The sequence below is a fragment of the Crocuta crocuta genome, unplaced genomic scaffold, assembly GCF_008692635.1.
Source record: "Crocuta crocuta isolate KB4526 unplaced genomic scaffold, BGI_CrCroc_1.0 scaffold154, whole genome shotgun sequence".
Taxonomy (NCBI): Eukaryota; Metazoa; Chordata; class Mammalia; order Carnivora; family Hyaenidae; genus Crocuta; species Crocuta crocuta.
The window spans coordinates 10,259,929-10,287,325 of record NW_027530545.1 but is presented as its reverse complement, the minus strand read 5'-3'; the positions used below and the strand labels follow the sequence as shown (position 1 = coordinate 10,287,325).

General features: G+C 37.1%; 1 long non-coding RNA gene across 2 annotated transcripts in view; it reads right to left on the bottom strand.

Moving 5' to 3' along the window:
• LOC144234499 (uncharacterized) overlaps nucleotides 1–27,397 on the bottom strand; it is a 53,723-nt gene that overhangs the window by 24,087 nt on the left and 2,239 nt on the right. Inside the window, exon 1 of one of the 2 annotated variants that reach the window (XR_013335981.1) lies at nucleotides 9,096–9,324. The exons of the other annotated variant lie outside the window; for it this stretch is intronic. This is a non-coding gene — a long non-coding RNA (uncharacterized LOC144234499). Of the gene's footprint in view, nucleotides 1–9,095; nucleotides 9,325–27,397 lie in introns of those variants that run through there. 2 annotated transcript variants of the gene reach the window in all.

The following is a 27,397-nucleotide window of genomic DNA, read 5'->3' as shown; positions in this document are numbered from 1 at the left end:
TCAGATATCATGGTTTTTAATATAATGATTTCTTTGTTGAATCCTCTAAGAAACAAGCAAAAGTATGTGGAGAAAGTATAGATTTTTCAGTATGTTCTGTTATATTACAATCGCATATTAATAGAGTATTTTTTAACTTAGATTTATAAAGGTTCTACTTGAAAAGAAAGCAGTCATTTTTGTCCATTGAAAGAATTTCTAAAGGTGAACATGGAAGAAAAAAATTAAATGAAGATGGAAATAATTAGTGATCCTTTTATAAGTTTTTAGAGAAAAAACATGCAGACATTGTCTTATGAAAATTGTTTTCTTTGAAAACTGCACTTATATCTAAAATATTGTTGTCATATGAAGCATTAATCCCATTGAAGTGTTCATATGTATAAACCATATACATAGTTTTCCTTAGTTGGAGGAGCAAATCTATTTTGAATAATTTTTCTTTATACCCTTCCCATTTTTGTATAAATTTTCTTGGAAGTCATAACTGAAGCATTTTTGTGTCCCCTGGGACAAAACTATAACAGAACTAGCTTAATGAAGATTATTTTGTAAATTGAATATCTTTCTGAAGTACCAAAATACAAAATGCTGATGTTTTAATGTAAGAGTCACAGCTGCAGTAATCATTTCGCTTCAGTATTCCCTTTTCCTGATACTTGTCTCTTCAACTACAATTTTTATCAGATTTTACACAGAAACAAGCAGTTGTTTTCACAAGCTCTCTACTCTCACCAAGAAAGATATATGTAATTTTAACATAGCTAGAAAGTATCAATATGAAATCATAATGTGGTGTTTTCCATGAATGAGTTTCTTCCTCTTTTCATTCAAATGACTCTAACTTTCCTGTTTTCTTGTTATACCTAGATTTCACATCAGGTATATGGAGGGTAAGAGCCAATCTCTTTTAACTGTTCCCTTCAGTGCTTTGAGACACAGATTCTCTGTGACAAATTCTAAGCCAGGGTTGCCATACAGGACTTTTCAAAAGTTTAAGATTCAGCCTAAAGAGTACACATTTAGATGCCCTTATTCACCATTGCTGTAAACTCCACTGTAAAGGGAGTGCATGCACATCTAGAAAAATCTGCTTGGAGTTTCCCTGGTACAATGCTGAAGGGCGGCATTGTGATTTCCAAAATGAATGAATGAAGAACGACACTGGAGATCAAATGTATATTTGTGTGTATCACAGCTAACATGGCAACTGGGACACAGAGCCTTTTTATTTTTTTCCCTCACATTTTGCCCACCATAGCTTAAACTTCCCACAGAGGATGGGGATTAACAGCCTGTCTCCTTTGAGGTTGGGGGGGGGGAGTATGAGTCAAATACAATGTAGAATCTGCAAATGGAGCTCTGAAATGATGTAGTTAACATTACATATGTAGTCTATTATGGTAACTGAGAACATGTGTGTCATGATGTTGGGCAAACCAATTCTACAAATGGGAGAGAGGAGAACAAAAACTGACCCCCAAATTCTGCTCAAATCACATGATCCAAACAAGATGCGCTGTATTAGGAAAGATTTAATGGAATACACTTCTCTGCTGTCCACCATGCCCATCTCTACCCTTTTCTGCCCCCCCCCCCCCACTTTCCCTCTTTAGGGTTTGGATATAGTTTCCATCTATCAGTTTGGATGACTAATTCCCCCACTATGCTGGAGTGCCGGTATGATTCTAGACTTTCCTAATCTTCTCTGAACCCATAGATAGCTTTAAAATATCATGAATCTGAAATATTTCCCAAGAAAAAAATCATGAAAACCCTCTGACATAAGGACTTGAGAGGATACAGGAGACTGGAAGACATCAAGACTGTTAGACCTAAGGAGACAATGACCCTGCATTTGACACCTTGATCGCTTACACCACTGGTTAAAACCACTGAAGCTGTTTGTGTTCAGGTGTTCATGGCCCTATCTGGAATGAGTCATCCGAACAGGAATACAGTGGGGGGATGGGGAATAGGTACAAATGTGGAAATGATAGCTCAATCCCAGTCCAAAGAATCAGTAAGTGCGGAGTGGGATATAGTGGTAGGAAATAAGAGCACACAAAAGAATTAGACTGAATATCAAGCAAAAGAAGGAACTAAACATTTTTAAATGTGAGTTGGAAATATGGCAGATAGTGCACATTTAGGGTGCGGGGGCACCAATGTAATGAAGTTCATTTGAAACTTAGCCAAATTTAGTGACTGTTATGGGGTTTCATATTACTATTTTCTTTTTCTCTCATTGGTTTGATGGCTTTGGTATGTTTAGCCTTTAATTGTCCTCAGCTCATTATTCATTTTGAGATGTGAACATGTCTTAATCGATATACCTTGAAACTTCATCATTTAAATTCTTATTGGTGCTATCACAAGCTCCCGTGTTTTAAGATGAGCTGTGGGAACCCCTCCTCTATTCATTGCCTGGGGATTCTAGAATACCAGCTCATCAGCAGATGTTTTTAAACCAAGGGGAGGGGGAGTAGAGTCAGTAGTCAGTTTATAGATGGAAAGTTAAATGGAGGGTGAATGCATGACATTCTGGGGTTATACACCCTGTCAAATACTGCTTAAAAAGATGGAGAAGAATAGGTAAATCATCATCCTTCCTTCCTTCCTTCCTCCCTATCCTCTACCCCAATAGCTCTAGCAGACATGGAAATTTACAGGATAAATGCCAGATAATACTTGCCAAAGGGAAAAAAAAATAGAATTTCTAACTCTAAATCCACATGGTTACTATTGCTTGCCAATCGTGTCTCTAAAATGTCTTTACAACATTCTTTCTCTCTCTCATTCTTGTCGCTAAGTGCAGGCCTCTTTAACTTCTCACTTGCCATTTACATTGCATCTTGCTGCTACAGTAGCCCATGTTGTTCCCTTTTTTTAGCCTCTCCTCAGTGTAATTCCTTTTGTGAACATTTGCCAGTTTAATTCTCCCATGAAAGCGCTCTTGCAATGTACAACGGCGTGTCCCTTGTCAACAGTTTCAAAAAGTTTACCAGGTATTAGCCAAATGCCCTTAACTTTACACTCAATGCCCTCCTATAATATCACTCTACTTTATTTACAAACTCATCTTCAAATGATTACTTTTAGGCACCCTTATTCTAGTCAAACGTCCTCATTATTGTCCTAATTCTTGTCATAGTTTCCCACTCTTAAGTCTTTGCTGTCACTGGTCCTAGGTCTAATAATCCTTCTTCCCCGTTGTAGGGCCACGGTGACCCAAGACCCTATATTCCAAGTTTTCCCTGATCATTTCACTTAAGTCATCACTTATGATATTTTTGTATTTGTACATATTTTGTGGCACACCAATTTCTATCTGATAGTATAGTTCTCACATACAGCTATATTTGAATCTGTATTTTTATCACATCTATCTATATCTGATGTGTCTTTCTTGGCTGTATTTTTCAATGCATATTTCTTACATGCATGGTGTGGGTAAGATTTACCTTTATAATCCTACTGATCTTAGCACTTTGCTTGGTGCATAAAAACCTTCAAATATCTGTCAAGTGAATTAATAAACATGCTTAAGAGTTTTAACACTTGTGTATCTTAAATGCTTTTGCATCAGTTTTGCAGATGATACTACCTGCTTAATTTTTCTTTATAGAAAGTGTCATTTGCCCACAGCTCTTGACCACCTATGTCCTTTTTTTCAAAAGAAGGTATCTGGAAAGTCACTTGGAACTTCTACATTTTTAATTGTTCCCAAGATTGAGTCTGCTTACTCATATCTTACCAATTATACAGGAAAGTTGAATTTTTCATAGAAAATAAAAAACTGAAGAGAGCCCTGGAGAAGATTTCACAACTCTGTTTAGTAATCTAGAATTATGGTCTCATAAAAATTATGTCATCAATTGCCAGAGGGTAAATTAATTTATTATTCTTAGTTGTGTGTAATAAGAGAAACAACTGATCACCTTGATATCATGTAGACAAATGAAAATTGGAAAAGTTAAGAAAATATCCATACTATTGTCATTATATTTGTCATAGTAAGTACTCAAGACATATTTGGATGATGAATTTTGGCTTGAATTAGCTGATTTGAAGTTATTCTTCCCTACTAATGTGAATTAAGACTATAAATTTTAATAATTTTATAAATAGTAATCATTTTTTCTTATTGAACATATATTTAGGTTAATGCTTGCCAAAATAGATGTCTAAAAAATGTTTCAAAAATTAGGCAATAGCATCTTTCATGTAAATAGATGCCAAATAACTGATTTGGCCTATTTTGTCATTTATTTCCCAGTTTACAAGATAATTTTATTTTTCTCACTTAATTTAATTTTCCAAATAACCCTATGAGATGGGTGGAATTAATTTATTTTACACATGAGAAAACAAAATTGTAACAAATTTAGGTTTTGAATACCCAGAACTAGCAAAGTGCAGAGACATACCTTTGGATTCTAGGCCAGTGTCTTTCAAAACACCATTGACTTCATAGTAATATATTATATATTCTCAATAAATATTTGTTAGTCTAGAACAATATATTGTTCAAGGCCAAGCACCTTGAACTATACATTGACTTCACAGAAATATACTTGACTTCATAGTAATACCCTATTACTATGAAGCATTGTAATATTCTATTACTATGAAGCATTGGCTTCATAGTAATATATACTGTATATTCTCAATAAATATTTGTTAGGAATAGAACAATATATTGTTGAAGGCCAAGCATAGCTTTTTCAAATAAGGGTATATCTGGCATAAAATTATATTTGGTGAGTGACTATTAACAGATTAAATTGTAATAATTGTATCAAATAGGATTTTTTAAATGAAATGCAGAATTACATAAAGTTTTATCTTTGTACAAGTCTTATATTCTGCATGACATACTTTGGAATGATTCAGATGCAGGTCCTCTTTGGAGCAATGATCTCTCTAGATCTTTTCACTTCTAATATTGAGAATGTGCTATTGAGATAATTATTAACATTCTTACATGCGTACAATTGATAAATTCATGAATTTCCTAGAGATAGTCTTGAATTTGTTTTTAAATGTTGGGTAACACTGGATTACTAAATGGTTCCTTATTTGCTGTCAATTATGTGATAATTATTTACTAATGGTCATATGTGAACGCTTCCCTTACTTTTATGTATACGTTTCATTTTATAATGGCAATGAAAACACTCCAGGCCATGCATTTCTGCATGATTATTATACCTCTCAGGTGGTTAACTCTATTTTAACTGCCTTTATCTCTGGATTCTTAGCTCACCCACAGTTTTGACCACAATCAGTTTTAAATTAAGGGATTTTATTGAATTTTAATTAAGGACAAAGCTAATACTGGTACTCTAGATTTAGCAAACTTGAAAGACATTTGAGTTTTAGCAAAATAAATAAAAAGGTGTCTGGAGGGTAGCACAGAACGCAGTTCACAAACTGAATGTTTATCTTAAAATATTAGCTAAACTTCTAGGGTGTTCTAGCAGCTGGACTCTGAGTGAATAGTCTAAATACTATTTATTCGTTATGACAAAGATTTTTTTATCTGTCAATGCTAAGAAAACATAGTTTTTTAGTATGTTAGATTTCATATATATAAAATGAAAATAAGTGATTTTTATTTAAGCACATGCTGTATTTTATAGTTGTTATTTTATAACATTTTACTATCAATGGACATATATAACTCCTTTCTCTGTGCTTAGAAGTACATTTCATTCATTAAGGTAATGAATACTTTTTAGACCTGTAGGTATTAGCATTTTCAATTTTGAAGCTCCTTTTTTTCTAATATAATACAATTTTCTAGGTCCTAATATATTGATAGTTGTATTTTCACTATCTGTTGGTTGAGATATTATGTGGTAGTAGTAAGTCTAGTATAATTTAATAGTAGTGAATTTGTATTTTATCAAACTATTCTACATAATTTTTGAAAAACAACATGTGTAAGAAATATACCATTTTATTAACCTGCAGACAGTGTTTTATTCCCTTGTTCCCACTGACTTACTGAAATAATGGGCTTTTCGGTGGGGTTTGATATGCTGAGCCTTGTAGCTGTAGCAAATAGATTTAAAAACGGGCTGTTTTTTGGGGGGGGAGGGGTTAGAGGTAGTGTGGCCTGGAGGTTACACTGGAATCAGACAAACCTGGGTTCTGCTCAGGGCCCAGCAATACTCAGTGCCTAACAAAGTAGAAGTACTTTCCCTTGCCAAGCCTAAATTTTCTCATCTGTAAATTGGAGAGATTTAATGATGACTACTTTATTGGTTTGCTGTGAAGATTAAGTTAAATTATGAATATAAAATAATTAGCATGTTTTCTGGCACGCACTATGCATTTAGGAATGTTACCGTTACCATCATCACTATTGTAATCATTCCTGTGGCTATGAACCCGCTAACCTTCAATCTTCCGCTGTGGTAAGGGTTGACATATATATTCCCATGCACTGGCACTGTGTGTCTGCAGTATGCTAAAAACATGAAAAAGTAAACAGTTCCTTAAATTTACTGACTTTCTTTAGTGTTTCTCTTATTAAGCCCTATTCAAGGTTGTTAGGATATAGCAACACAAGTTGGAACATTCACATAATCCAGTAAGTTACAATTCATTCAAAATTTTACAGCATGTGCCATATGATAATTTTAGGAAAGAACACCAGCGCATCTAAAATTACTCTAGCAGTGAAAGACTGAAGCCTCTTTTGAGAACATTGGAGGGTACTTATTCAAAAGAACCGAAACAACTTACAAGATTATCTTCCTTCATTGAATGGATATATTTTGTTCAAGTGGCTATTGTTTAAATAGTTATAAAGTTTGTATTTTAAAATGCATTAAGTTGATCTAAAATAGGATCTGTGCCTCCTTATGTACCTGGCTTTCTCGTGGAGCTGGATGAACCAAATAGGTCTAAAGCAGAAACCATCAGTTCCACAAACAAATGTGGAAGTGGCCTAGTTCACTCTGGATCAATCACCCTCATTTTACAGCTGATAAAACACAGTGTGTACAGAGTTCTTGGGACAACTTTAATGGTGTGCTTGAAGGAGGGCTGGTTATTTCTGGGTCTACAAAATACTTTGGCTGTGCATCGAAGAGTAGTACATCACAGAGGTCATATGTGATCTCTGTGGCTGTCCTCATGCACATTCACTGGAAGGACAGAGGAGAGGACAGAGTCCAGCATTTAGGGACCACGTATATTTGATGAATTGGGAAGAGTGACAGACATTAAAGTGAATTACCCATCGAGAAATTAAACTCCTCGTACACTACTGGTAGAAATGTGAAAGTGGGAAGACATTTTGAAAAAACACTCTTGGCTTCTCAAAAGTTAAACGGAGAGTGGTAACTCTATGACCAAGCAATTGGGTACATACCAAGAAGTGCTATATACCCAAAAGAAATTTGTCCATGCAAAACTCGTTAGCAGCATTATTCATGGTAGCGAAAAAATGGAAATGACACAAATGTTCCTCCACTGATGCATGAGTAAGTGAAATGTGATAAATCTTTATGAGGGAATATTATTCAGGAAAAAAAAAAGAAAGGGAAGAAATACAGATACATGCGATCCCATGGATAAACCATAAAAACATCTTTTCTTCTAAGAGAAAAAAGCCAGGAAAAAAAGACCACATAACATACGGTTCAATTTATATGAAATGTACAGCATAAGAAAACCCATGGAGACAGAAAGTAGTTTAGCAATTGCCTATGGCTAGAAGTGGGGTGAGGTAGTAGGAAATGGTGAGTTACTTCTGATGAATACAAGCCTTTTTTTGGTGGTGATGAAACATCCAAAAATTGATTGCAGTGCTGGCTGCACAACTCTGAATACACTAAAAAGTATTAAAATGTACACTTTAAATGGGTAAATTGTATATGTGAATTACATCTCAATAATGCTGCCGTGCAAAAAGGAATGAGTTGCAAATCTTGCCTGTGTATCCCACTGATATTCATGATCAGTTTCATAAACAAGACTACCGTGAGGATTTTCAGGTTTCAAGTTTAAAGCAGTTGAAATGCATTTTCGAGAACAGTGTTCATTGAAATGCATCAAAGTATAAGTGCACTCCCCGAAGAAAAGCTTTAACTCATGAGCTTAAATAATAACCAAATTTAATTCATTCCAGGTACATTCTCATTAAAGAAACTGCTGGCCAAAATGTTGAAATAAACATTTAGCTACTAAGCGAACAAATTAAACTCCTTTATGATTTAATTGCACCAGTGAGTATTTCTTTCTGGAATGTGTTTCTGCTTTGATACATTTCAATACACATCATGAATTATGTTGAATGATGGCATTTCAGCATGTGTGTGAGTATGTATATACATATGTATTTTCAAACAGCATTTAAAATGTTATTTAAAATATATATGCATGTGTACATGTGAACATTCCAATTTCAACATTTATGTGTATGTATACAATACAGAAAGACATATTCCCATAAGTCCCGTGCAATGTAGTCAAATTGTGGGGTATATATTTGCCAACTACTTGCAAGCATTAGCAGAAATATTCACTCTCTGCTTTCTCTCCTTTCCACTCCATATATATACATATGTGAATGTACAAATATTTGATAATGTTTATTTATCACGTGATAGACCCACAGTATTTATAGGTGGCTATTTTGATCATCATGCATATTTTGAACCACTGGAGCTATTTCGAGGAATTTTTAGTGCTTTGAAAATATACAGCATTTCACTTCTAGATGCACACAGATTCATGGCAGTGATTATAGAAAAGGAATGACTATAAAAAATAAAACAAAACGGAATTCAGCCCAAATCTTTTCCTACTCTGTTAAATCTCGGTGCAGTGCTTTTCAGTTACTTGTTTCCATCTCACAGAATTCTTTCACGCTGTTAATGTCAAGATTAAAACTGATTCTTCTTAACCTATTGATCATCTAACGAGAAAGAAGAACTTTCCCCCGTGCAGGAAAAATTCTTTTAAATGTCTTTGAAATGAAAAGAATTTATTTTCCTGTGGGCATACACACACATGTACATGCACATACACAAAAATCATACCTCTATTTTTTTTCGTATCTAATTTTTAGAGCTCACCAATGCTCGTAGTGTGTTTGTTGAGGGCGTTGTAGAGAGTCTGAAGTCTCATCTCACCATCTCTTATCTCCATAGTTGAAAATCAGTGTTCAAGTCTTTACCTCTCTTGTCTGTCTGGAACACCCCCCTTCCTCTGCCGTTCACAAACACTCAGAGATACTGGTACTCACTCTTCCACCAAACATGGATTTGCACCACTTTCCTATGTGTTTAAGGAGGATGCAAGACTATAAAGAAAGTACAAGGCTGAAATGTAGCAGCCAGGCAGGATTTTTAATAGCATTTAACCGGAAATGAGGTGATGGTCCTCTTGCTGCCTAATGGGAGTTTTTTTCCGTTTGGGAACTTGCTGCCACATAGAGCACAAAGGGACAAAATCCAGACTAGAATGAATAGAGTTCACCTTCTCAAGGTGGGGGGCAGAATGTCTACCTCACCAAATAGATACAATACGCAGACTCAGCTGAGGAGCCCCAGGGTGGGCCTGAGGGAGGGACATTGTCTTTGGGGCCAAATCATTCCCAGAATGTCTTAGAAGAAATCTGACCTCCTTAATATACTATGGCAAACTTGTTGAAATGTGAGCACTACAAAGAATAGGGAATTTCCTATAAATAACAATAAATGAGAACAAGACCAGTGCATATTAGTGAGGGTCAAGAAGAACTGGAGGTTCATACAGAATCAACCGCAATTGAACAGGTGGAGGCAGAGATGTTCAGCCTGGAATGGGAAGAAGTCTTTCAGCGTTCATGACAGAAACCCCAGGCTATCACTTAGAGACTGTTGGTAGAACATTATGATTTGGAGGGTGGTATTTGTTTTTGGGTTCCATGAGGTCATTTCAATTGTTTTCATCTACTACTTTGTTACTTTCATAAAGTTCTAACTCTGGCAGATTGATACCTGACCTTAAATTGGGCAGATTTAATTATTCCTTGTCAAGTTTTGGGTCTCCAGAGTGAACAAACCTAGAAAGCATGATACTGTCAAACATCGAGTTGTACCATTTGTAAGGAATAACTTTCCTCCACTGTTTTTTCTTGTAAACTACTGCTGGTTTGCAAAGGCTTGAGTGACATGTCACTTCCTCTATGAAGTCTTCCTAGATGGTCCACCTGAATTAAATTTCCTTCCATCATGAACCCATAGCTCTCTGTACATAATTTCCTTGTGTCTATAACATCGTTCTGTAGATATTTTTTGGACATGAGATTCTTTAGGGGAGGGGCCTCATATTATTTAATTTGATGTGTATAGGCCTCAGTACAGTGCCTGAACATGGTGTCTAAAGGTGGAACCAATAAATGGTATCTGTTGATTGTCTAGTTTAACATACAATGAGAAGCTCCCCAGATTTACCCGATATTATTCACTTAGTCCAGTTAATATTTGTTTCTCCATCATTTCTAGACTTCATTTACAATACGGTAAGAAATGATGACCTAGCACATAAAAGTCTAATGATTCATCCAATAACAATTCTTGATACCTTAGAGTAAACTATCAAGTCGGAACTCCACTTCAGCACGGGTCAGAGAGGATTACTCATCTGTCCCTTGTGACCTTTTCTACTTCTTAGTTTTCTTCATTCACAGGAGGAATTCTGTAATGTCTTAAAGTCAGGGGTTTTGGAGGCATATTTAACTCATACCTACCCTTGTACAGTACACTCTTTATGAGATTGTAAGCCAAATAGCACACACCTGGCACCTTTTCCAGAAATTTCCCTCCACTTATCCACCTTCTTCCACATGCCTATAGTCTAGAAGTGAACTAGCTCAGGAATAAACAGTTGAACTAAGAAATCTCTTTCAGAAATTTGGATTTAGAGACTTAAGTGGTTGGACCAGCTTCTCTGTCATTAAAGTGGGCCATATGGTCTGAGAAACTGAGCAGAGCAGAGAAATGGAGAATTGAACACATATGCAGAGAAGAGAGATGAACGAGAAATACAGGGATCTAATACTTGTAAGTCCTTGATTGCATCTTTTCCCAGAAACCAAGCCACACTTCTAGCTTTGGGTTTCATAAAACAGCCTAGTATCTTCATAATAAACTTTTTTATTTTTTTGGTAGAAGGTAGTTAAATTTGGGTTTCTGACAGTTGAACATAGTGTACTAACTAACTTACTTTCATGTAATGGTTGGCAAATGATAGTGTTTTTCCTTTACAGTCTACTGTGCACTTATACCATCATTATTTTATGGATGCTTTCTTAATGTACACATTCATAAGCTCCCAAAGAGTCCAATTACTGCTTAGTACTCCTGATCTTCTGTCACATTACAGAAAACTTAGACTTTGTGACCAACGTTTAGAAGCATATGGACCTAGCTGATATGTACCATCAGGTGAAGGCATTGTTTCCGTGTTAAAGGGAGTGAGAGATATACATACACACATACAGATGTTCGTCCATTTATGTGTGTGTGTGAGTGTGTGTGTGTGTGTGTGTGTGTGTGCACGTGCGTATCATCCTCTTTATTTACTCTGAGAGAAATGGCAGTTAGGATGACTAGTAATGTCCTCACTAGTGGCATACACCATGGAAGTGTCAACTCAGTGAGCAGGAGATATTATTCAGGCTTAAGGGGGCTATAGAAGTACCTAAAGATGAAGGTAGGAAAACAAATGAAGCCAGTGAGATAGTGTGGACACAATAAGGAAAGTGAAATATGATAGGGATGGAGCAGGTCAAAATCACATGAGGGGTGAGTTGAAGCTGACACGTGTGTAGCCCTTGGACTAAAGCAGGAATGTTTGTTGAGTGTTCTACCTGACACTGTGGTACGTGTCGGATTGAAAGTGTCTTTTTATTTCCCATTACAAGTAAATAACTATGATCACTTTCCAGCTAGTGTCTGATCACTTTACTTATTTAATACATTGTAACTGAGTATCTGTTGGGTACTAGGCCTTGTTTTACACTGTGTGGAAATAGGAACTGTCTTCACTCCTGTGGGGGCTCACAGTCTAGTAGGGGTGACGATAAACAAATACTTCAGCAAATAAATCTATGATCACATATTATGAGGGCTGCTAGGAGCACTTGTCTCAAATCTCCTATGTCATAATGCCATCCACCATTTCCTTTTGTAATCAAGTACTTTTAGGCCAGAGATTAAATGTTTTACTTGTAAACAAAGTCAGATACCAGTTCATAAAGTTCAAAGAACAACTTCTAAAATCATCATTTTTCCTAACTAGTGAACCAGGTAACTATCCATGCATTCTCTGCTTTTGAATATCTGGGTTGGAGAGAAGTGATGACATGTGAGCACATGGGAATGACCCAGCCTGGCTAATAGGGAGAGGGCTAGGGACATGGCTGTGTGTCTCCTAGATATTTAGGCATCTCAGCAACGTCAGAAGAGAAGGGTATCGTGCCCATCCGGACTGGCCATTATAAGAAGCCCATATTGGAAAGTCATGGAATGCATTCATGTAAAGTCTTACTGCTCAGTATTCTTCCAAAGGATTAATGGATCTTAGGCATGAATTTCTCTTCTGACATTAGGGATTTCTGAAGGCAGTCAAGGACAAAGTGTGCCCAATTCTATCATTACCTCGGGCTCACCCTCACCTTTGGCACTAGAAAAGTCCTGCAATTACCATTCTAGATCCATCTGGATGGACTCTGTCCTGTAAGGTGTTTTCCCCTCACAAACTAAAAATTACTTGAAGTGCTGAAACAGCAACATGGAAAATGCCAGAGCACAGCAGTGCAATTATATGTGAAAGACAACAGATCTGCTCAAAAAAGTCACTACAGGAGTTTTGAAAACGAGGCAGCCGGTGTGCTTAAATGACCAAATAATCAATATGACGTGGACGAGGAGCACAGAGCGGGAGCCAGATGTGGGAATGGATGCCCCCTGACCCCCAAAGGCAGATCAGATGGGTTGCAAGCAAGATACCACAGAAGCAGCCAAAAAGCCACCAAATTCCTTGTCTGTTGGTGAAGGTGGACCACAGTAGTTTTATGTTGTGTACGTCTACATGCAACTGGATTTGTCCAGAATCCTTACTTTCATACGAATTCTATGGCCCTGTATCACTTTGTCTTTGCCTGCTAATTACTACCTCAGAAGCGCTTTTTCAGTGCTTTCTAATTATTTCTCAATCAGAAATTGAATGTCCTGACATAGGCTTTCATTTATCATATGCATAGTCTTGCTGTGTGTTTAGCCAAACAGAGACTAGACAATTACCTAGCCGTTCAACAAGTCAGCAAATGTGTATTGGTTGGCTAGAGATCAGCAACCAATGGCCCATGAGCCAAACCTGGCCTGCTGACTGTTTTTATATGGCCCCTAAGCCAAAAATAGTCTACATTTTAAAATGAAGAAAATCAAAAGAAGAATATTATTTTGTATCACATAAAAATCACATGAAACTCAAATTTCAGTGTCCATGAATAAAGCTCTCTGGGCACACAGCCACACCCATTTCCTTAGATATTGTCTATCACTGCTTTTCCTTTACCATAGCAGAGTTGAGTAGTTGCCACAGATATCGTACAGCTCTAAAGGCCTAATGCATTTATCACCTAGTCCGTTATAGAAAAAAAAAATTGTGGACCATGGCTTGGAGTACGCTCAGAACAATATGCCCCCGTCCAGGGGTGGAGAGACAATCAGCAGACGCCCTGCGCCTTAGAGGTTCACAGCCCAGTGCTCTGCTAGTGGGGAGCCAGGAGAGCTGGAAGAACCAAGGAAACGCCTATAACCACAACTGGAAGAATCCTGAGAAACTTGTAGGATCAAAGGACAGCTCTTAAAGATGCACAAGGCATCGATACCCATTTGGAAATGAAATTTGTTGGTTTCCTGGAAAAAAGTCCTTTTAACTTCCCTACCAGTACCTTTTGGTCGTGTTTTGGTAGAGTTTTAAGGCGCTCATGGATTAGTGAGTTAGTAGATGGCTATTAGACATGCATTGAACATGCTTTTGTTCCCACTGGACCACTGTTTAAAGCCTGTTAATATTGATATTCATAGAAAGTAGCAGCAATGGAAAGCTTGTTCTGATGCAATTCAATCCACACTGGATGGTTCATTTTGAATAAAAATTGAACCAAACCAATCATGATAATAATGAGGAGGATGTCAATAGTACAGGTCACATCAGCCCTAGTGGCATTTATACTTAACTTGGGCAGCCAACATAAAAAGGCTTTCAAAACACTCAGGGTCCTGTTTACATCCTTAGTAGAGAGCAGTGGTTAGAAAAATGACCTTGAGGGTCATACAGACCTGGATTCTAGTTCTTCCTTGTTCATTATTTGTCCTTACTTGTTCATTTACCATACTAAATTACTCCCTAGCACATAGTCCCTTCATCTGTATAGACGATGGTTATCTCTGTTTTATAGGACTGTTGGGATACAAGCCTATATGGTGGTTACCACAGTACCCGGCAGATAGTAACACTTAGTATCTGTTAGCCATGGTTATTAATAAATATTGCCAATATAAAGCGAAAGTCAAAGATGTAAATAGAATACAAAGAATACTTGTCTATCCTAATCTCCAGTTACCCAACAAGGGCTTCTTGCGTAAAGTACACTAATCTGCAGGTTTTTTAAACATCTGTCTGATCATAGGAACCATTTAGACATGTTTTTTAATTTTTTTAAAATTATTTCTAGGAGAGAGAGAGAGACAGCGTAAGCAGGGGAGGGTCAGAGAGAGAGGGAGTCACAGACTGAAACAGGCCCCAGGCTCTGAGCTGGCAGTCAGCACATAGCCCGACGCGGGGCTCGAACCCACGAACTGCGAGATCATGACCTAAGCGAAAGTCGGACGCTTAACCGACTAAGCCACCCAGGCGCCCCTAGACATGTTTTTTAAAATGCAGATCTTTATCTCTACTCTGATCTTCTGAAAACCTTGGCTGTAGCTCTGGGAACTTGCATTGAGCACAACAAACAGATACCTCCCCAGGTGTGAAAAACGCTAATATTCTTAGAGAAGCTCAGTTGTAAAATCTCTCAAAAATGCATATATAGGGGTGCCCGGGTGGCTGTCGGTTAAGCCTCCGACTTTGGCTCAGGTCCTGATCTCACAGTTTGTGAGTTCAAGCCCCATGTCAGGCTCTGTGCTGACAGCTCAGAGACTGGAGCCTGCTTTGGATTCTGTGTCTCATTCTCTCTCTGCCCCTGCCACACTATGCCTTGTCTCTCTCTCTCTCTCTCAAAAATAAATAAAGGTAAATAAAAAAAATACATATATAACTGTTGTCCCTCAGAACAAAACATAATTTTGAAACACGTGGGAGATGCATAATCTGAGCAGAATAAGTCCAAGTATTTATGGTAAAGCAATGTTTCAGCAAATACAAAGTTTTGTGGCTCATATATGTAATTTATATAAGGCAAGCCTCTCAGTGTGTATTCTATACTGTTTTTCTTCTGATTAAAACCAGAATTAGTCTTTCAATATATTACAGTTTTGCTTCATTTCAATTAAAATTATCATTTCTTTTTTACTTTTCTCACAAATGTTCTGTTTTCCCCTCATCAAAGCATTGCCTTTTATTCCACTTCAGACACAAGCCCCCACGTTTCATAGACGTGAGCTAAGAACAGTCTTATTGAGAAGAGAGAAACATTTAGAATAATAGGAGTTGTTACACGCACAGTAACAAATGAAATACATCTTTTGTAAATAACTCCCACCAGAAATCTTATATTTCCAGGCATCTATGCATATACCTTCATATAACAACTTTTGCGTTCGTAAAACATTCATTGAAGGCAGCTCTGCAGTTTTATAGAAAAACAACGTGCCAGGGATGCAAGAATCTTGCCAGTTCTGTGAAAAATGACACCAATTAAAGCTTAAATTGCTTGTTTTCTCATAAGGTACATATTTTCATAACTTTGAAATCAAATAATTGCTGCTTTTATATTAAATACAATAAAACAAAAAGGATGCTAGTTTAGAGGAACTGCTACAAGCATTTTAATATAATTTTCCCACCATTTAAAGTCACAAAATATGGAAAACAAGTCAAGTATGCAAAGTTCCAAGGAGATAGAGAAACTCCTTCAGATTATTACATCATTTGTCTTTTGTGTCAGGAAATGTGTATATGATTTCATTGTTTGATTAAATGCCAAAAAAAGGCACATTGCTCTTATCTAACTGATTACAGATTTTATTCATATGAAAAAGTATTCGTTAATGCTTTACCATTAGATTTTTTTTTAAGTTCTAAACATGTATTTCCAAAAAAAATAATCCTCTAGCTTCCCAGGCTTTATTTCTTTATTTTACATTAACAATACATGGTACTCAAATTTCCCAAAGTAAAAGCCAGTCCCTGATGATTTCATATCTGCAAACCAGGCAAACTGTTCCTTTCCGACTGGGCAGAGAGTGTGTGTGTAAGTTCTCAAATATATCATATCAATTTTCAGAAACATTAGGGAAAGCACTTTTAACATGTTGAGATATCTAAAATAAAAGGTTTAGGGTATGTGTCTCTGGGGCATTACAAATCAGAGAGGAAAATACAATTTAGAATCTGTTTCAAGTATTGTAATATGTTTCGTTTAAATATCTTTATATAATAATTCATTAATGTACACGTAAGGCTGCAATGAAGCAGATGAGGGATAATTTTCTTAACGTAAAGTATTGACTGATAAGTTTGTGATATTTATTTAAAAACTTGTAAAAGTGCTGTCACATAGATGTTCACGTTTTATCTGGGGGTGCCTGAGTGACAGCTCTAGTTTTGAAGAGAGATACCATGTGCTTTTCATGGTATAAACTAGCTGTCTGCATTAATAATAAGCTTGTGTTGAAGCCAATTTGAGGCTACATCGAGGGATTTCAAGGTCATTTGCCAATGGCCTGGCCTCCATTAACTTCTTCAGTAAAAGTCCCAATGATCCTTATTTTGGCCTTGAGTGTGGGTTATCAAAATCATCCCTCTTAATATTTCCACATAAATAGCTTGTTTCCTTAAATAGTCATTGTATTCAGTGGGGACCGTTTCTGAAAGCTTCTCAGTTAATAGAAAAATGCATTTGGAAAAGTCTGTTATTTTAAAAATATATCTATATTTGGAAAAAGAAGACTTTAAGAATGCTTTGAATATTTAATTAGAAGACATTAAAGACAGCTAAATGTTCCCCTTGTCATGGGGAGCATGAAGTGATATAAAACAGTGAGATTTCCAAAATATTGGAACTGTCAGTTTGCTAAAAGACAAGCAAGAAAGTAGGGTAAATAATTATGCTATGTTCACATGCATATGTTGTTGATTTTTAAAAAAAAATATTTTAATTGCTTAACATATTAAATAAAAAAATTGATATTATCATCTTGAGCTCCTTCCTTTACCATACTCTTTTGGAGAAGTAGCTCCCCCACTCCCACCCCAAGTTGATATTTACATTAAAATCTGTAAACAACGAAGCTTGCTTTGACAAAGAGGGCTTGGAAAAGATTGTTAAGAAGGACTGAAGAGAAATAGATCTTATTTATTGTGTTATTTAAACCTGAGTTACATTACACCGTCTTACATTTAAGAGGCAGCCTGCTAATGCAAGCAAGGGTGTCTCCTGCAACGAGACAAAGATTAATGCCATGTGTATTGATGATGCTTCACCACAATTCAGAATTCTGTGGCGCCATGACGCCCCTGTTTTATATGGTGGTTTGCCAAGAGAAAATTACTTAAACCAATTGTGAATGCATTCCTTTTTTACTTTTTATACAACCACATTTATGTAAGTAAATAGTATAATGAATATTTTTGAAATGATCCATCATTTTGAATTCACCTAGTTTGTATAAAATGCAACGTATGGTTTTTTTCTCTTGCGAGAAAGACTTTCACATGGGAATGTTCAATGTTTTCCCCCCATGAAAAAGATTTCTCATAGACAACCAACCACAACTGGAATAGATTCTTTTAAACATATTGTAATGTGAGAGTTTTCTTCAGCTGGAGGGTGTTTTATTCTTTAAATTGAAAGCCGTTGTTCCTCAGAACTCATATGACAATGTAATGCATGATGTGCTAGTCACTCTTTATATGCAGAAATTGATATGCTTCAAATACAGATTGAATACTGAAATGCCATGTGATATAAGAACCTCCTTCAGTGTTTTAAGTTTGTGTGCTCGATAATGGGGTTACCTGTTGCACATACATGTGGGGATTGCAAATTGCGTAGGAGGCTCCCCATTAGGAATTATCTCTGTCTTCTAGATTCAGCCTAACGTGTTGGTTCAAGATGAAGGATTTAGCAATCAATAATTTGGGGGCAGTAGTACGCATCATAAAACCATCACTTCTCACATTCGACAATTAGCCCAATTTATTTATGAACAGCACAAAGACAGTGAATGTTGAAACTAAAACTTATTTCATTTCTCCTTAGAGAGCAGTTCCTTCCAAAACAGAACTGAGATCATTTATAGAAGGTTTTGGTAAAGCAGTTTTCTGGATTTGTTCATTATATTTTTCTAAGGGTGCTTTAATTTTATCATCCAATGGAAATGTGCATATGTATGCAAACACACACATACGTTCCTTAAATAAGCATTTTGCTGCTGCTTTTTTTTTTTTTTCAAGTAGGCTCCATGCCCAGAGCAGATCCCAATGTGAGACTTGAACTCATGACCCTGAGATCAAGACCTGAGCTGAGATCAAGAGTCAGAGGCCTAACTAACTGAACGACCTAGGGCCCCCTGCTTATTGTTATTTGTAATAGTATTAATATATCAACAATTTGAACAATAATTTAATTTCTGATACTTTATAACCCTGCCCTGAAAGAAACTGTGTTTTACTTTTCCCCTTTCTTTTGAATGGGTGTGCTTATGACACTTATTACTCATTTTTTTAAATCAATGAATGAATAAATAGTATCTAATTTATAGGATGTTTTAAGGATTAAGTAAGACCTCTTGTATAAAGGATTTGCATACTGCTTAATGCATTTCTCCATGAAGTTTATTCTTTTCCCTCATTTGCTTCCCTTCATCACTTATTCTCGGTTTTAGATATGGGAATGATGGCTATGATGGCTGGATGACTTCATATTGTCATTTGGGCCAAACAGATCATGTGATTCCTTTCATGGGACATGGCCAAACTGCTCGATATCTGAGACCCTTTGTGTTTACCATTTTGTCATAGAGACTAACAATTAATTCATTAACTCATTAGATAAATATTTAAAGGGTGCTACCCTTCTAGGTGCTGAGGACTCAGGGATGTGCACATAGACAAAGTTCAGGATTGTTATTGTTCTGTTTCTTAAGGTTTAATAAATTTCCCCTTCCATGTGCATTAAATTTCCCTTGAAGTTTAGCAACTTTTCTTGCCTTCACCTTAATCAGAGATTACACTGGTGGATGTAGTTTCAATGAGAATCCAACTCTACAGAAAAGGTTTTTTAAGCCTCCAGTATTTAATTTTCAGTGCTAGGTGTTATTAACCCATCAGTGTAGTTTCAGACTTTTGTCTTCTGCGAAATTATACTTAGGGATTTAAGTGAAAGAAGTAGGCATAAATGCCATGCCACAATAACAATTGACAAAAATGGTACAAGTGTGTTGTTTGCTGTAAATTTCAATCATATTTATTTCCTGCAGAAATGGTATAGCTTATGCCTCTTGGAAATCCAAGTTGGTCTTCTGTATAACTACATTTGTATAAGGATAAAAACAGTTCTCATGAAAGGATCAAGCATATGTGAGAAATCAATAAATACAAATCAAGAGTAGAAACAAAATGTTTAGCTTGTACTATCTCCCATAAAGTCAACACAGGGGATTTGGATATATGAATCCTTTGTTTTCACTTAGCTTGAAAACTTGGTGACTCCTTACATAGTTAACCCTAATGTTTCCCATTCCATAGGTATTAATTTATGTTACTGTGACTGAGCTAGAGTTTTTATTGTGTGGTGAATTTCTTATTTATCTTGGTATCTCCCATCTTCTGGCAAAATGGCTGGTACATGATGGTAAAGGAAGTTGAAACAGTGAACTGAGGGGAAAAGCTTAAGTGTCTGGAATTCAGAGTAAAACAAGATGGACTGACTCTAGACCTCAAGGCTGTTGAATGCCAGTCCTTTGCCATAGTCATTTACTGTACATGTATTATTTATCTTCACCGATCTACTGTTCCAAAATGGGATTTTTATTGATCAAATAATAATATTTGTGACCACACAAGATTCTTTTAGAACTTCCAGAGAAGTCATACCGATGGGATGGTCTCAGACGTTCCCAATCAGACCTCTGAAATGCAACATAGTTTATTGGGTGTGAGAGACTTTCGAGTGAGCTCAAAATCAGTGTTCACTCCCTCTGTCCTTCACAAATAGTAAACATCGCATAAGAGTAAGAAGTAGCATGGACCCTCATACATGAATCAAGTCTGGCTTAGCTCTGGTCCCTTGCTTTGTTCTCAGTGTTTGTCTTAATCTTTCAGCTGCCTGGGTACATTTTATTTGGCAACATTTGTGCCCAAAAAAAAGGTTTGCACAGTTCTTCTAGGATGAGGGTTTTTCTATAACAGAAACCTGCATATACGAGCATGTTTGCTTTCAAAGTCTTGGAAACATTAACATTTTATTCATTGTGATGTACAACTCAGCCGTTTGGGATATATGACTGTTTGGAGAGTAGCCTTTAGAAGTTTCACGATTATGCCATGTATTTTGTAAACATGTATTTCCCAAGATTTGCAGGAAGGCCATGGATTTGATCTATGACCCTGATGTCATGACAATTTTGGCAACCTTTCCATGCCCATTCCTTGGATCTCTCCCATTGCTCATGTATAACCACTTCAGGATTGGCTCATCAACTGTGCACTCTGTCTCTTTCCTGTGAGAGTAAACATTTCATCAAATAAAAACAGTTTCATGACTAGGGTTTCCTTGGACAGAGATAAAATAAAAGCTTTCCCCTTATGTAATTAAGGCAGAGACAACTGTAGACATGTTCTAAATCCTTAAAATGTTCAATGCTTCTCCAGTCCCCATGTGTCCCATTGGAGCGAGATCCATCTTAATTATGTATTCTAGGTGGAAGGCAGAAGACCAAATTCCTCCTCATGTGGGATTTCAAAGTTTTCAAATCTCATCCACATCTCCTTGGTTTTTCTTTCATTTAGTATTAAGTGTTCTATCATTATCCTTAAACTTTCCATTGATGTACCACTTTTTATTTAAAGAAAATAGAAATTGGCCAAAAAAGTCAATGATTGTGACCGTTTCTCCCTAGTGCCCAATTCCCTCCCTGGGAGTGCAGCACTTCATGTTAATAACAATTTATTGCTCATTGCCTTAGTCAAAAGATATTTCTAGGGATCCTAAAACACCTAGATTAAGTGCAGTCATGTGGTATCCTCAAAAGTTCTTATGTACATAATCCAATTAGCGTAGTATCCAAGCAGCCTGTAGAAGTCAGCTATCAAAAATGGATTATGAATAACTGCAAAAGTAGATGTGTGGATGTGTGTATTCGTGTGGATGAAGAGAAAGAGGGAATGGGGAGTTACTGATAAGTGGTTGTATGTAATTACCGAGAGCCTACTATGTCCCAGACAGCTGTGGACATGAGAGATGTGGTAACACTGTCATGATGCCTAATCTCTTGGGGCCTGTGGAATAGAAGTGGGTAAGAAGCAATAAACTAAATAAAGATACATTCAAATTCTGATAAATATTAGAAGGAAATGAAATAGAGCAATGATAAGGAAAGAAAAGAACGTTTTTATAAAGAAAAGTCTCCAATATTATGAGATGGAGCTAACCATGTGAAGAACAATGGAGAAAGCTCTTTGGAAGAGAAAACACTAAGCACAAAGACTTGAGGGGTGGGAATGTATTAGAGCATAGTAATTTGGGATGGGGTCGTGCAGATGCTTGTATATATATATTTTGTTATTGTTGTCATTGCTGCTTTAATGTAACTTGGCTCAGCCACATACCTGACCTTCACTGGCTCTAGTACCTGTCAGAGTCCTGGCAGAAGAAAGATGGCTCACTCAAACGGATTAATTCAGGAGGATTTAATAAAGGGATTGTTTACAAAGCTGTGGGAAGTATTTAGAGAAACGAACAAGGATTGGCGTAGTACCCAGTCACCAGGAGGAAGGGAGACTCTTTACAACCTAGCCTATGAGTCAGAGAGCTCGCAGAGCTCAGTAAGCGTACTTCTGTGGAGAGGTCTGTTCCCTGGAGCTGTGGTCTGCAGTAGAGAAACACAGTCCATCCTCAGTGACCTGGAAGGTGGGACAGAGGCATAAATGTCTTAGCCTCACCCTCCTGTAGTCCTTAGACAGACTCTGCTGGCAAATTGGAAGGCAAAGGTAATTTGTTGATGCCATTCACCTTGGTCACTTTCCAAGGCACAAAGCAGGATTTAAAAGGAGAGAGGGTAGACATAGAAGGGCTAAAAAGAAATACCCAGTAAAGCTCTCTTTCCTGTTTCCTCTGCAGTGCCAGACTTGATCCAGTTGAGGGTCTTCCAGAGTACAGAGTGTGAGGGGCCATCACAGGAACTCACCATACATTTGGATGGCTCTGACACTGGTAGACCACATGATAGCCTAGTGGTCGGGAAGTGTTCATGTTTTCTCCTAAATAACTGTGTTGCTGGGTAACTTAAGTGAAGAATTATGCCTCATGGGCAGAATAGGCAGCCTCTTTTAGGGTCACTGTCTACCAGTAACTAAATGTCCCTCTAATCTTTATGTTTCTAATTTGGGGAATGAAGCCTTTAGAAGCTGAAAACTATAGGGTGGTGAAGTATTATATGTAACCTTTTTTTCTTATAATTTCTAATTGGAAATACACTTGAAGTTTTGGGAAAACAAATTGGCATGATTTTCTTCTCCAGTTTCATTTTTGATTTAGGCTCACAGGTAACTGTATTCACTTCTGAATGCTCTGGTAACTACTCAGCAATAAAACATGCAAAGCAAGAGTGTATTCATTTGTGAGGGATTCTGGAACAGCCTACTACACACTGGGTGGCTTAAACAATGGAAACTTATTTTCTCATGGCTCTGGGGGCTGGAAGCCCAAGATCAAGTTGCTGGCAAGGTCCTTGGTGAGGCTTCTCTTCCTGGCTTGTAGACATGACTTCCTCACTGTATCCTCACATGCATGTGTGGAGAGGAAGAAATCACTGGTCTCTTCCTCTTCTTAAGACTCCAGTTCTATCAGATTGGGACTTCCTCCTTATGACCTCACTTAAGCTGAATTCTCACCTTGAAGGCTTCTTCTCCAAATACAGTCACCTTGGGGGTTAGGGACAAAATTCAGTTCATGACAGTGTGCTGGGACAACTGTTGAAAGAAGATGTCAAATTGCCAGGCATATGAGAGGGAAGGTATTTTGGGCCATCCTACCCACCATATTTGCTGAAAGCTGTTGTCTCAGAGCACTGGTTCCTGATTCATGAGCTGATCACTGAACGGTAGTGNACCCCCTGCCCCCTCCCACCCCATCTCCTCACCCTCCAACTCTAAGTCTTGAAAGTTACCATTTGACCTTTTGTTCTGCTGCAAATAATGGGGTATGGAAAATAGTCACACTATGCTACCTTCTCATACCTGGCTGTACTTACTCAGCCAATCATCATCAGCCTGANGGGGGAAGTTTTTTAAAAAAAAAAAAAAAAAATGCCTCTCCCTACAAAAAAAGACTGGAGTCAATTTATGTTAGCAAGAAATATGAATGCCTGTCAAGAATGGGTTCCTAACAATGCCATGAAGTGATTATATAGTTAGCAGCTCAAGGTCCTGCTTCTGGGGGATGTCAAATGGTATTATACCTGGCTCAACATGGTTTCTGTGTTTTGGTCTGAGTAGGCACTCATTTTCAGTTTGTATTGCAAGTAGGATGCAAATCATTCTACCAAAATGTGGTTAAGATGCCCTTTTCATCACACTGGTCAGAGAACAGTGGTCTCCTGGAGAGAACATAGTAGATAGTCTGGTGTGCTGGAAAACGACTAACAGTGGCTTTCTTGAGGCGGAGGGGAGTAAGCTTTCAACGTTTGCTAATTCCATCGTGTAAATATTCCTGCCATAGCCAATTTCAGGCTCTTACTATGATGTTGCTGGTTTCAGGGCCGGGAAGAGGTGTACATAATTGACTCTGGCAAGTGGTGCAAGCCAGCCCCAGCATACTCCTGGCGGTAGGTGGAACCAAGAGGCAGAACCCTCAGATTCAGGGCTACATCTAAACCTTCTAGGTGGATACGTAGGCATGAACAACCTGTGCAGCATATCCAGAGATGCTTAATCCCGTAGAGAATTTTCTGATGACTACTCAGTTAACACATTTGATGAAAGCCATCTCTGGGCAAATAAACATGGGAGCAAAATTTTCTAAAGTTAGTAATGTGGACTAGAAAGAAAGGCACAACTATGTAATGTGAAAACTGAGGCACATCGTGAAAGTGTTCACAGACTACTTTGGCCGAAAAATTTTTCTTGATCACAGAATATTTTCTTTTTCTATTTTCTTTCTTTACAGGGGATGGGAGAAAGGAAAAGTTTTCTTTTATTATTATTTTTTAATGTTTAACTTGTTTTGTTCTTGAGAACAGACAACATGATCAGCATATACTATCTGTCCTTTATAGAATGTAAATATGTCTAGCTCCCTGTATACCTTTTTCATTATTAATCATTTTCATTACTAATCATTCTCAGTGAGCCATTGTTTTTTTTTTTTCCTCTAAATTTAAGAGTTCATCTGGGTATTTGTACCTTAATCAAACTGGCCCTACCTGCCTATTAAAGATTCTAAAGCAAAACCAAAGCCACTCCCCCTTCCCAGCATCCTTATTTAAAAATATTTTGTTCTAGGGCACCTGGGTAGCTCAACCAGTTAGGCCTCAGACTCTTGGCTTCAGGTCAGGTCATGATCTCAGTTTGTGAGCTCAAGTTCCATGTCCGGCCCTGTGCTGACAGCACTCTCTCTGACAGAACTCTCTCTCTCTGTCTGTCTCTCTCTCAAAATAAATAAACTTTAAAAAAGTTTAAAAAAATAAAAAATAAAAATAAAAATAGCTTTTCTTGTCAGAAATGCAAGTCACACATTGTTTCTAAAAGTTCCATCCTCTGTGTTACAAAAACCCAGAGAGTTTCTGTTTTGCCTTTAGCATGACTCTTTGAATTCTATTGATAGAAAGGCTTGGACACAGGGGTGGCAGTTCAGAAGGAGAAGAAACCCTTCCTTCCTTGCTTCTTCTGGAGCTCAGGTACCCTTGTTAGGACTCCTGTGTGCCCTCCCATGTAGCCTGGCTTCAGTGACGGGCATCATGTATTCGCCTCTGCCATAATTCTATCCATTGATCTCTGGCAGATGACAGCAGCATGCCATTTGGAATAATGATTTTTCCACACAGTCTTCCAATTTAGTTTTAAATCATAAGGTTCAAGTCAATAAAGTGGAGTTTCATAGCCAATGATAAACTTATTCTAACTTGTATCCTCTACATTACGAGACTGCGAGGATGCTGCATAGAGTGTCTCCATATACCTGATTACTCGGAATTTCTTACATTGAAATAGGTATACATGTGTTAGATGTATATATACCTCTGGTAAGGTGTGATAAATTACATAACATTAAATATTTATATAATTTTTAACAGATTATGGAGTATTTTCAGATTAGATTTTTTGATCAAAATAATAGCTTGGTGACTTTGACAGGAATTATTTCATTAATTCCTTTTGTTAAATAGAAAACTAAATTTCAGGGGTGCTTGGGTGGTTCTGTGGGTTAAGCATCTGACTCTTGATTTTGGTTCAGGCCATGATCTGATGGTTCATGAGTTCAAGCCCCATGTGGGGCTCTTCCCTGACAGCATGAAGCCTGCTTGGAATTCTCTCTTTTTCCCTCTCTCTGTCCCTCCCCTGCTCATGTTCTTTATCTCTCTCTTTCTCTCTTTCAAAATAAATAAATAACTTAAAAAAAGAAAAGTAAATATCAGAAATATTAAGTAATTTTTCCAAGGCCAAATGGTTGGTATGAAAGAGAATAGAAACTTAAATCTGTATCTTCTAACTATAAACAACTATCATCCATGCTCTTTTAAGAATATACAAGAGCTTAACATACTTAACTTAAAAGATCACACAATTTTTTTTTCCTGCATTTCAACCAGAGACCCTTTAAAATCTTATTCCCTGTGTTTATAGTCCTTTGATATTTTGGTATATATCTTTCTACTTGAAAGAAAGAGATTACTCATATTTTTCTCAAAAATGTGTGCCGAGGGTTTAACACCAGCTGACATTATGGAAGAAAAAAAATCCTCCCTAAGATTTTAGAATTATATGGAAACTTTTTAAAAATATTGAAATGTGTACTTGTTTCATAGATAGAAATCTCCATTTCAAGGTTGTAAAATAACTCGAAATGTATTTTTAGTGCCATAGTTCTTCCTCTCTCCTTCCATTCTTTCCTCCTCCTCCTCCTCCTCCTCCTCCTTTGATGCTTTTTGAATTTACTTGCTGCTTGGAGTGTATGAAGTACAGATCTAATAGTTGGCTTTTGATGACTATCCAGGTGTCTCCAGCAGCTTGTATGGAATGGTTCACCTCATCCACTGATTTGAGATGCCCTCTTTATCATAAGCTACATTTCTGTATATATTAGATGTATTTTTGGTTTACTATAATATTTTACTACTCTGTTAGTATTCATGTGGTACTAACATAGTCTTGTAATCACTGAGGATTTATTATGTATTTTAATATATTGTAGAGCTAATTTATTTGATCTTCTGTATCAGAGTTTTCCTGGGCATTCTTACGTATTCATTTTTTCACATGGATATTACAGTTATTTTGTCTAGTTCTTTTTTTAAAAATTTTTAATGTTTATTTTTGAGAGAGAAAGAGTGTGAGTGGGGGAGGGGCAGAGAGTGGGGGACTCAGTATCCGAAGCAGGCTCCCTGCTCTGTGCTGTCAGCACAGAGCCTGATGTAGGGCTCGAACTCACAAACTGTGAGGTCATGACCTGAGTCAAGGTCAGATGCTTAACCGACTGAGCCACCTAGGCACCCTTACCTTGTCTAGTTCTTAAAACAAGAAAACCCAACCCAAACCAACCAACCAAAAACAAACACAAAAATAACCAGCTGTTATTTTGGGGAGGGTTATACAAACCCATATTAGTTAATTTAAAGTAAATTGCCTCTTTATGATGCTGGGTCTTCAGTCCAAGAAAATGGTATGCCTTTTCATTAGCTCAAATCTTTTTTTTTTTTTTTTTTTTTTTGTTTTTTAGTTT